Source organism: Pinus tabuliformis, chromosome X, assembly GCF_031772625.1.
Source record: "Pinus tabuliformis cultivar Carrire ecotype Pingquan chromosome X, CPIR1, whole genome shotgun sequence".
Classification (NCBI taxonomy): Eukaryota; Viridiplantae; Streptophyta; class Pinopsida; order Pinales; family Pinaceae; genus Pinus; species Pinus tabuliformis.
The window spans coordinates 1,623,620,554-1,623,629,860 of NC_142308.1; positions in this window are offsets into that span (position 1 = coordinate 1,623,620,554).

A 9,307-nucleotide genomic window follows, 5' to 3' on the forward strand; every position below is an offset into this window, starting at 1 on the left:
TTAATGTGCAGAAGAAATTCTTGAAGCTCTGGTATAAAAAGAAGAAAATTACATTGCAGGATATTTCCATTAAGACCCAAGTAGAAGATGTTCCAGGGACTGACACATCAGATGATGAGCCCTTGATGGTCAAAAACCAAACACAAACATCAAACCAGGTACAGGTAGAGTCCAAGGAGGCTGAAGCAGAAAATGTTATAGGTACAGATACATCAGATGAGGACTTAGTGGTTGAACTAATATTGAAAGATAAGCAAAAACAAAAGACACCACAACATGTACCAGCTACCAATCAAGCTCCATTAGGTGGTGAATTAAAGAAAAATACACCGTGGGTTAAAACTTCAACATATCACCACCCACATCACCCCGCAAGAAAACAACCAACAAGATGGCAACAAATTAGCCACAAGGACAACAACTCCGACATGACAAATAGAGAGGAGCAACGATCCACACATAAGAGTTGCGATGGTCAACTTCCATCTCAAGCGAGCAAGGCACTAGCTAGATCGATGGTTCACCTTTCTCTGAGATGGCTAGATGCAAGTGCATGGTACCAGTGGACTACTCTTTTGAGTAGATCTTATTATTTGTGTTCTTCCCATGTTTCGGGGACGAAACATGTTAAGGGGGGTGGATTGTAGTATACCTAGGGGGGATAATATGGGGTACAAAGGGAGTGTAGAAATTTTGAATAATTTAACACATATTCACAGAGATTATCCTGAACATACAATTATAAGCAGAACATGTATAATACATAATCTCCTCTACGTTGATCATCAATTTACAGAAGCAGAAACATTCACAGGCACACATAGAAGCATCAATCAAACTCATTAACAGAGTATCTATCCCGGGGAAAGCATCTCGCTAAAAACCCCACACTATCTGTATATTATATTGATTGAATCATGTAACATTACAAAGTACAATGCTTATCACAAGAAATCCAGTGCAGCTCCACCTGGTACACACAATACAGCTCAGACCTGATCTCCAAATCTATTCCACTGCTTGCCTGCCTCTCCAGCTCAATACCTGCTCAAGAACTGATGAGAATGGTTTACCAAACTCGTATTTGACCTGCAAATAATCACTTACAATCTGTTGGACGTGAGCACAGGCTACAATTATTGATATTGGCCAATTCATTGGCATACTCAATCCCTCTGATTGTGCAAATCATCATGCACAACTATAGTCACAACTGATAGCAATCTGATCCTCTAACACCTGTCCTTGCTGAACTGAACATGCACTGACATGCAACTGAGTTAACTGATGTATTCTATAGTTGCATTATGAGTTAATAACTTGTGAATTAATTAATAACTAATTCACCCAACTCATCTCTAGTTTATTGATCAGTTAGACTAAATACAACTAGTTTAACAAGGCTAAACTGAACACAACTCCATCAACTGCACCTCCAGTCCACTAAACTCAACTCACTTGAGTTCTAACTGAAGTCCTGCATGCAAATATTAGTCATCCCATAGGTAACCACGTATTTCCCTCTGGGATCTGCATGTACCACATCCGTAGCTCATCCTGAAGTGCTCCAAGAGAATAAGATCAAGTTTATAGTCCAAATATTATTATGAGACAATAATATTTGACTTTTCTATTTTTGACAGCCAGTCTAAAAATAGACTTTGATCACTCACACTGTGATCACTCACACTGTGGTCACCCACACTGTGGTCACCCACACTGTGGTCACTCATACTGTGATCACCCACACTGTGATCACCCACATTGTGATCATCCACATTGTGATAAAAAATAGAACTTGCGCCATAATTTGCCTGTAGGCCCACTTAGTGAAGGCAACTCTTTTCACTAAGCTCCATCATCTTGTTGCATTCTCAACAAGAATTTCTTGTTGCACACTTTTCAACACTCCTTCTCAACAAGAAAGGCTTCCTCTCAAACCCGATCCTGTAACTCTGGAATGTTCTCCATGCAACACATCTGGCCGGTCCACTTGCTCTGTCATCAAAGTCTCTGACTACTATTGCCTCTACCGACTGAAGACTCTGCATCACTGTGCTCTTCAGTATCTGACTGCTCTAGCCTCTGTCACTTTGATCTCTGAATGCATCTGTGCTGCTGCTAGTTCTATCCCCCAGCATTGCATCCGCACTGCACCTCCCAACTGACCTCCCTGTTGGGATAGAAACACCCTCTGATGCTAAAGATCTACCTGCTACTGACAAGTGCTCCCTCTCTGACATCTGCGCTACTACAACATCTCCATGCATCTCGCACCATTGCACACCTCTCTGTGCCACCTAGCACTGTGCAAAACAGTTGTGCCTCTTGCATTGCTGCAGCCTGCTAGCTATGCGCTGTCTTGGGATTCCCTGTACTGTCGCTCTCTCTGCCGCTCCATCCGCATCTGTCTCTACCCAATCAATCAGTTCTTGCTAGTACACATTTGGGGCTCCCATATCAAGGTCTCATCCAAGAGGTTGGGTACCTCAAGGATCCTACCCCTCCTCCTTGGGACGATCAATCCACATCACCCCACCTCCTACCTGGAGGTATGGCTGCATGTGATCCTTCAGCCCACCTGGCTCGAAGTTTCCCCCTACTGGAGGTCTCTGGATGAGTAGATGTCTCTACTCGATCTCCTCTCAGCTTCCCCTGTTGTGGCTCCTCCACAACCTCCTGAAGCTGCTGCACCAATCGTGGCTCCTCCACAATCGTCTGAGACTTCTTCTGGCTCTGCATGTTGAAAGGTAACATACCTTCCCTCTCAACCACCAAGTCTCCATCAATTGCCTCGCTACTCAAGGATTTGCATGCATCTTGAACCTCAAGAGCATACAGGTTCCTGACCCGTAAACCAATCTCATGACAATGAAAGCATCTCACCTTCGACTTGTCAACCTTCTTCCCATCACTGGAAGAACAAGATTCGGAAAGAGAACCCTTCTCCTTCCCCTTCTTCACCTTACTCGCTAAGGCACAGTTCTCCTCATCATGCATAGATGAAGAACTATCTCTGGTGCACCGTCTAATCTCCTCCTGCATCAAATCCAACCATAGTCGTTCCCAATTTGGCAGTTTCTCCCTTCCATTCACCGAGTCCTGGTAGCTATGCCAACTCTTAGGAAGGTCAAGGAGTGCTAGACTCACCATCCTCATCCGACAGTCACCCCCACACTTCCTAGCTCATCCCGTCATTGGGTGAACTTCGTGAGATACTGGGGCATACTGTCTCCATTCTCACACTTAATGTTTCTGAGTTTTATCTCTTGCTTTGGAATTAAATTCGAATTCCACCAACTCAAAACTCAACCGCTTCCGATCTAGAATTCGTGAGAACAAAGTATTTCTTGTACAGAGATCGATTGTATGGGCATTCACCGGATATCTCACCTTCCAAAAGAAGGATGAATCCAGAGGCTACCTGGCCCGATTACAGACTCTGCCTGAAGAAATAAAATGTAAACACTTCCTGAATAATAGATCTGATGATCAATCCTCGCTTGATATCCTGTAAAAATCTCTTCTACAAATCAAGCAGCTCTGATACCATGTAGAAACCTTTTCTACAATTATCTAGCTCACTCTGATACCATGTAGAAATTTTGAATAATTTAACACATATTCACAGAGATTATCCTGATCATACAATTATAAGCGGAACATGTATAATACATAATCTCCTCTACGTTGATCATCAATTTACAGAAGCAGAAACATTCACAGGCACACATAGAAGCATCAATCAAACTCATTAACACAGTATGTATCCCGGGGAAAGCATCTCGCTAAAAACCCCACACTATCTATATATTATATTGATTGAATCATGTAACATTACAAAGTACAATGCTTATCAAAAGCAATCCAGTACCAGCTCCACCTGTTACACACAATACAGCTCAGATCTGATCTCCAAATCTATTCCACTGCTTGCCTGCCTCTCCAGCTCAATACCTGCTCAAGAACTGATGAGAATGGTTTACCAAACTCGTATTTGACCTGCAAATAATCACTCACACTCTGTTGGACATGAGCACAGGCTACAATTATTGATATTGGCCAATTCATTGGCATACTCAATCCCTCTGATTGTGCAAATCATCATGCACAGCTATAGTCACAACTGATAGCAATATGATCCTCTAACACCTATCCCTGCTGAATTGAACATGCACTGACATGCAACTGAGTTAACTGATGTATTCTATAGTTTCATTATGAGTTAATAACTTGTGAATTAATTAATAACTAATTCACCCAACTCATCTCTAGTCTATTGATCAGTTAGACTAAATACAACTAGTTTAACAAGGCTTAACTGAAAACAACTCCATCAACTGCACCTCCAGTCCACTAAATTCAACTCACTTGAGTTCTAACTGAAGTCCTGCATGCAAATATTAGTCATCCCATAGGTAACCACGTATTTCCCTCTGGGATCTACATGTACCACATCCGTAGCTCATCCTGAAGTGCTCCAAGAGAATAAGATCAAGTTTATAGTCCAAATATTATTATGAGACAATAATATTTGACTTTTCTATTTTTGACAGCCAGTCTAAAAATAGACTTTGATCACTCACACTGTGATCACTCACACTGTGGTCACTCACACTGTGGTCACCCACACTGTGATCACTCATACTGTGATCACCCACACTGTGATCATCCACACTGTGATAAAAAATAGAACTTGCACCATAATTTGCCTGCGGGCCCACTTAGTGAAGGCGACTCTTTTCACTAAGCTCCATCATCTTGTTGCATTCTCAACAAGAATTTCTTGTTGCACACTTTTCAACAGGGAGGTACCCAAGGAAATAATGTAATAATGGAATGGGCCATAGTAATAAATAAGGTGGTTGACCCATATCATGTAAGGGACCACAAGAAGTTAACAATAATGTAATAAGCCCATGGTATTAGATAGATGGTATTGAGGGAACCATGGTAATGACCCATGGTATTGTATGTATGAGGCCTATATAAAGGCTAGAGACTCCCCGTTGAGAGGTGTCAAGGAATATTATATGAACATGCATATGGCTTGTGGAGTGCTCTCCTTCCTTAAGGAGTGAATGTATGGTGTTGCCCTACCTTAAGGGTTTTGATCAATAGAGAAGCATTTCTATCTAGTCAAATCTTGTTATTTCTGGGTTTATTTGCATTGTCCTATATTTTCATATCAGATCTATAACACCAACCTTACGATGAATCTTGACAGGGATATGTTCTTTATCAACCAAATCTACATTCCCAACCTTGAGATCCTTCCTAGGTTTTTGCAACCACTTCTTGCTTTGTTTTTGAGAGAGTCTTTTAAGGATGAAAAATTATTGGGAAGGAAGAATGGGGGAAGGGCCATTAGTCTCAGGCATTTAATAATATGTATAAGACCAGGATTCACCACATGAGTCAGATATAGAGGCTCTCTACAGGCCATGGGATAGTGGTATAATATAGATCCATTTGGAGTTGACCTCCCATAGCAGCGTCCCATTTACTAAAAAATAAAATTCCCCACACATTAATTATATCAATAAACACAACATTCATAAGTAATAATATGTCTTTATTCATGGCTAATGACATCTTGAGATATTTAATAAGGCTCTCAACCTCAATAGATTTAGATTCAAAGCCAAATACATTCTTGCATTTATGAGTGATGTCTATATTGAGTTACTTCATGAATTTTAATGGCATGATGTTTGCGGAAGCCCCAAAATCTAGCATGCAATAATGAAGAAAGAGGTCATTTATGACAAAGTTAAGAAATGGCTCGTGACCAGGGTTGGTGTTAGAAAGGTGTATATTTTGCAATGCGATAGGTGGGTCCTCCACTTCCTCAATCCCTAAAGCTTGCTTTATATGCCATATTTGGGATGGAAGCTTTGTTATTTCTTTGACAGGAACCTGCATGGTCATCTTTCCTATGGTAGCCCCTGCATCAATATCTAATACAATTTCCTTATCTTTGTTTCTGGGCTTAGGTTACCCTTTAGGAGGATCCTTCTTGGTGTTATATTTCTTGGGAGGATATTTCTTTGGAGGGGCCTTGGAAAGAGATTTCTTATGAAGATATTTCTTAGGAGGAGGTTCCTTCATTGTCGATTCTTCAGAGCTTATGGAGGGGTTTTTGTCATTTTCCTTCAGTATTGAAACCCTTTGAATATCCCACTATCATCAAATTTAAGGATGGGCTCATCCTTTTCATTTTTAAGCTTCCCTTCACTAATAAAAGGATGAGTGTATGTGTCACCTAACTTAATGTTGAAGGCTTGGGTTTCACCAACTATGTTCATTTTCTCACCATCTTCCTCATTTTAACTTTCATCATCACTTTGTTCCTCTTTGGAAGATGATTCCTCTTGTTCCACAACATTGGTTGGACCCAAAGTGTTGGGAACCTGGGGTGAGCGTTGTAGTGTTTTTGGAGCACAAGAGTGTACCAAAAAACACCCCCTTAGTAGTAATTGTTACCTGCAAAGGATCACAATAAAAATTGGTGTCGTTAGTGGACAAACTTAAATAAACACAACATTGTAAATAATGGAAACAATGCATACATAAACATAAAATTAAACAAAGAGTTCCATGAACAAAATAATTCTCAAATGGAAAAAAACACATCAATAATATATGGAAAAATTTCCCTTTATTGATTGTTGGTGTTAGAGGTTGAATACAATTAGAATCTCAAACACTTGAAGAGAATTATTTGAGCTAGGAAGCTAAAAAATCCTCATCAAGGGGGGTTATTTTCCTCAATCTCTTTGCAAATTTCTCCTCTCTCTCAAAGAAGTGTGAAGACTCTCCAAAGGGTGGATTCCTCTTCACTCATTAAGATGTTGGGTTTCCTAGAAGCAATTTGGCCAACATGCTAGTGCTTTTCACTTCCTTGGTTTCAACAATGTAATGGTGGTTTTCTAAAACAATAATTTGGCTAGCATAACGATGTCTCTTCTCTCGGCTCCCCCATGGCTTGTTTATATAGAGTTTTTTGAATCGCTCTTCCGTCTTTTGGTACATGTTTTATAAAGACAAATGACTAGGACAAGAGGATTTCATTGAGGGATGCACTTCTCCAAGGTGACTCGAATTCGGCTATACTAGGCTGATCTCGTATCAAAAAATCGGCTCCAAGTGTGTAGAGTGGTCCTAAACTGTTGAGTCATCTTTTCTGCAACTGTGCGGCTTTTTGAGGATATGTCGTGCGTGCATTTATCGAAGAAATATACGTGCAAACTTAATTTATTTCCTTTATAGACTTTGGACGTTAGGAGAACTTTTGATTTTTGAATCTTCATAATGTATTCGGCTAGAAAAGTGTCCACTTGTGCATTCTAATGGACACTTTTAATGTCTTTTGGATTGTACTAGCAGGTGTATGATTTTTCGGTGTTAGCATTTGTCCCTTGATATATGAGGTTAGGAGAAAACGTATAGCCGAAATACATGATGTTTTCATTTCCTTTGGAGATTTTGATTAACTTTTCGAGAGAGGATAACTTGTTTCAGAGATGAGTAGAGAAAACACCCTTGACTGAGTATGAATTATACCCATGCTCTGGTGAAGAAAATACAATAATGGTGTGTCTATACAAGGCGGGTATGTCCCATGCTTGTTATTATGGCTAATCAAAATTGATTACAATCAGACAACAACTGATTTTTGTCTAGCCAACACAGTGGTTGTTGACTTTCTGATAGTTGCCGATGAAAATTTGTTGACACGCTCAGGGCGCTTTCTGGTCAAATGGGCGCAATATTGTTTTCCTATGCATATCTTGGTGAAGAACTTTGTTGATGGGTGTTGTGGTATGCATAGGTATTTGGTGGTAGGTACCTTCCCCACATCATAATATAAGCACTATTGAATGAGGTGCTTAGTGATGCGGGGGTCTTCGACTAAGTGAATGAACTGCAACAGTAACTAAGTACAAAACCACCTTGACATGAATGATTGAGTTGATGTTGAATTTCAAGGGGACCAATGACATCACTGGGAAATAATGGTTCCCAATGTGTCACCTGAGGATATCCCTATTAAGGGAGGGAGTATCCAAGGTACTACCTCTTTCCTAGAATATATTTGTTGAAGTCAACAGGAAAGGGGTGTCATCCGCCCAACATGGTGAGTCGGGAAATCAATGTGAGATATGAATAGATTGTAATAAATTGGGTCATATAGTCATGATAGTGAGGGCTATCGATATTGGAGGATACAAATAGCTATACTATGGTCATAGCTTGATATGCAAACGACGACGATCAAAAACATGCTTTCTGATGATCTTGGAGTTGGTAGGATTTCCAGGATGGGTGTAAGTGATTTTTGACAGACGTGACAAATGCGGGGGATTTTCTAATGAGTTGTGAACAAAGGTTATTAGAGACTACACGCATGCAAGGGTCATGGCTTGTAAAAATCAAATGTGGATGGGAGATTTTTTTTTTTTGAAAAAATCTTTGTACACTTGCTAAAAGAATAGGGGTTGGTTTGGATGTACATCCACAGAGACAGGTGCCCCATGATGATAGTAACATGTGTGAAGGTGTAATGTATCTACTGAGGGTGGGGGCCCCATTGGTTGGTCTCCGTGTCGGGTGGGTGGGTGAAGTGGTACAAATGGGCTATGTGATGTGGATGAATGATAGGCCAAATGTAGGACATGGAGGTTGTTGAGTCTTGAAAATGTCATTCATTTCCATTACACTTTCACTATTATGTATTATATCACCTCCATTTCACCACTATATCACCACATTCATCCCACTTTCATTATCATTGGGCCACATTTATGTTTTTCCAAACTTTATTAATTCTAAACTTTTTAAGTGAATTTGTGGTTAAAAATTAGAAAATAATGTGCATATGCTTATACCTAAAAAATGGGTTGAAATTGTTGACATGTGTAGGTTGAAAGGAGGCTTCTAGAAGACCCTTATGTGGCACTCTAAGGCCAAGTTCGAATTTGAGTGGAAAGAATCATGGGATCATGAGGATATGTATCACATCTCCTAATTATATTGTAACTCTAAGAAGACATGTGTCTTATCAGTTCCTATTTTGATTAGGACTCTAAAGGTAAAGGGAGAGATTCATGGACTCTCATTAATAAGATGGCTTCTCATCTTTTTGTATAAATAGGAGATCTCTCTCCTTCATTTGTTAGTCTTTTTAGCTTGTGAGTCTTAGCTTGTTAGTTCTTAAGCTTATTAGCTTGTGAGATGGCTTTGGAAAGCTTCGGAGAGCTTTGTTGTACTTTGTAATTTTGAAGAATTTGAATAAAGCTTTGAT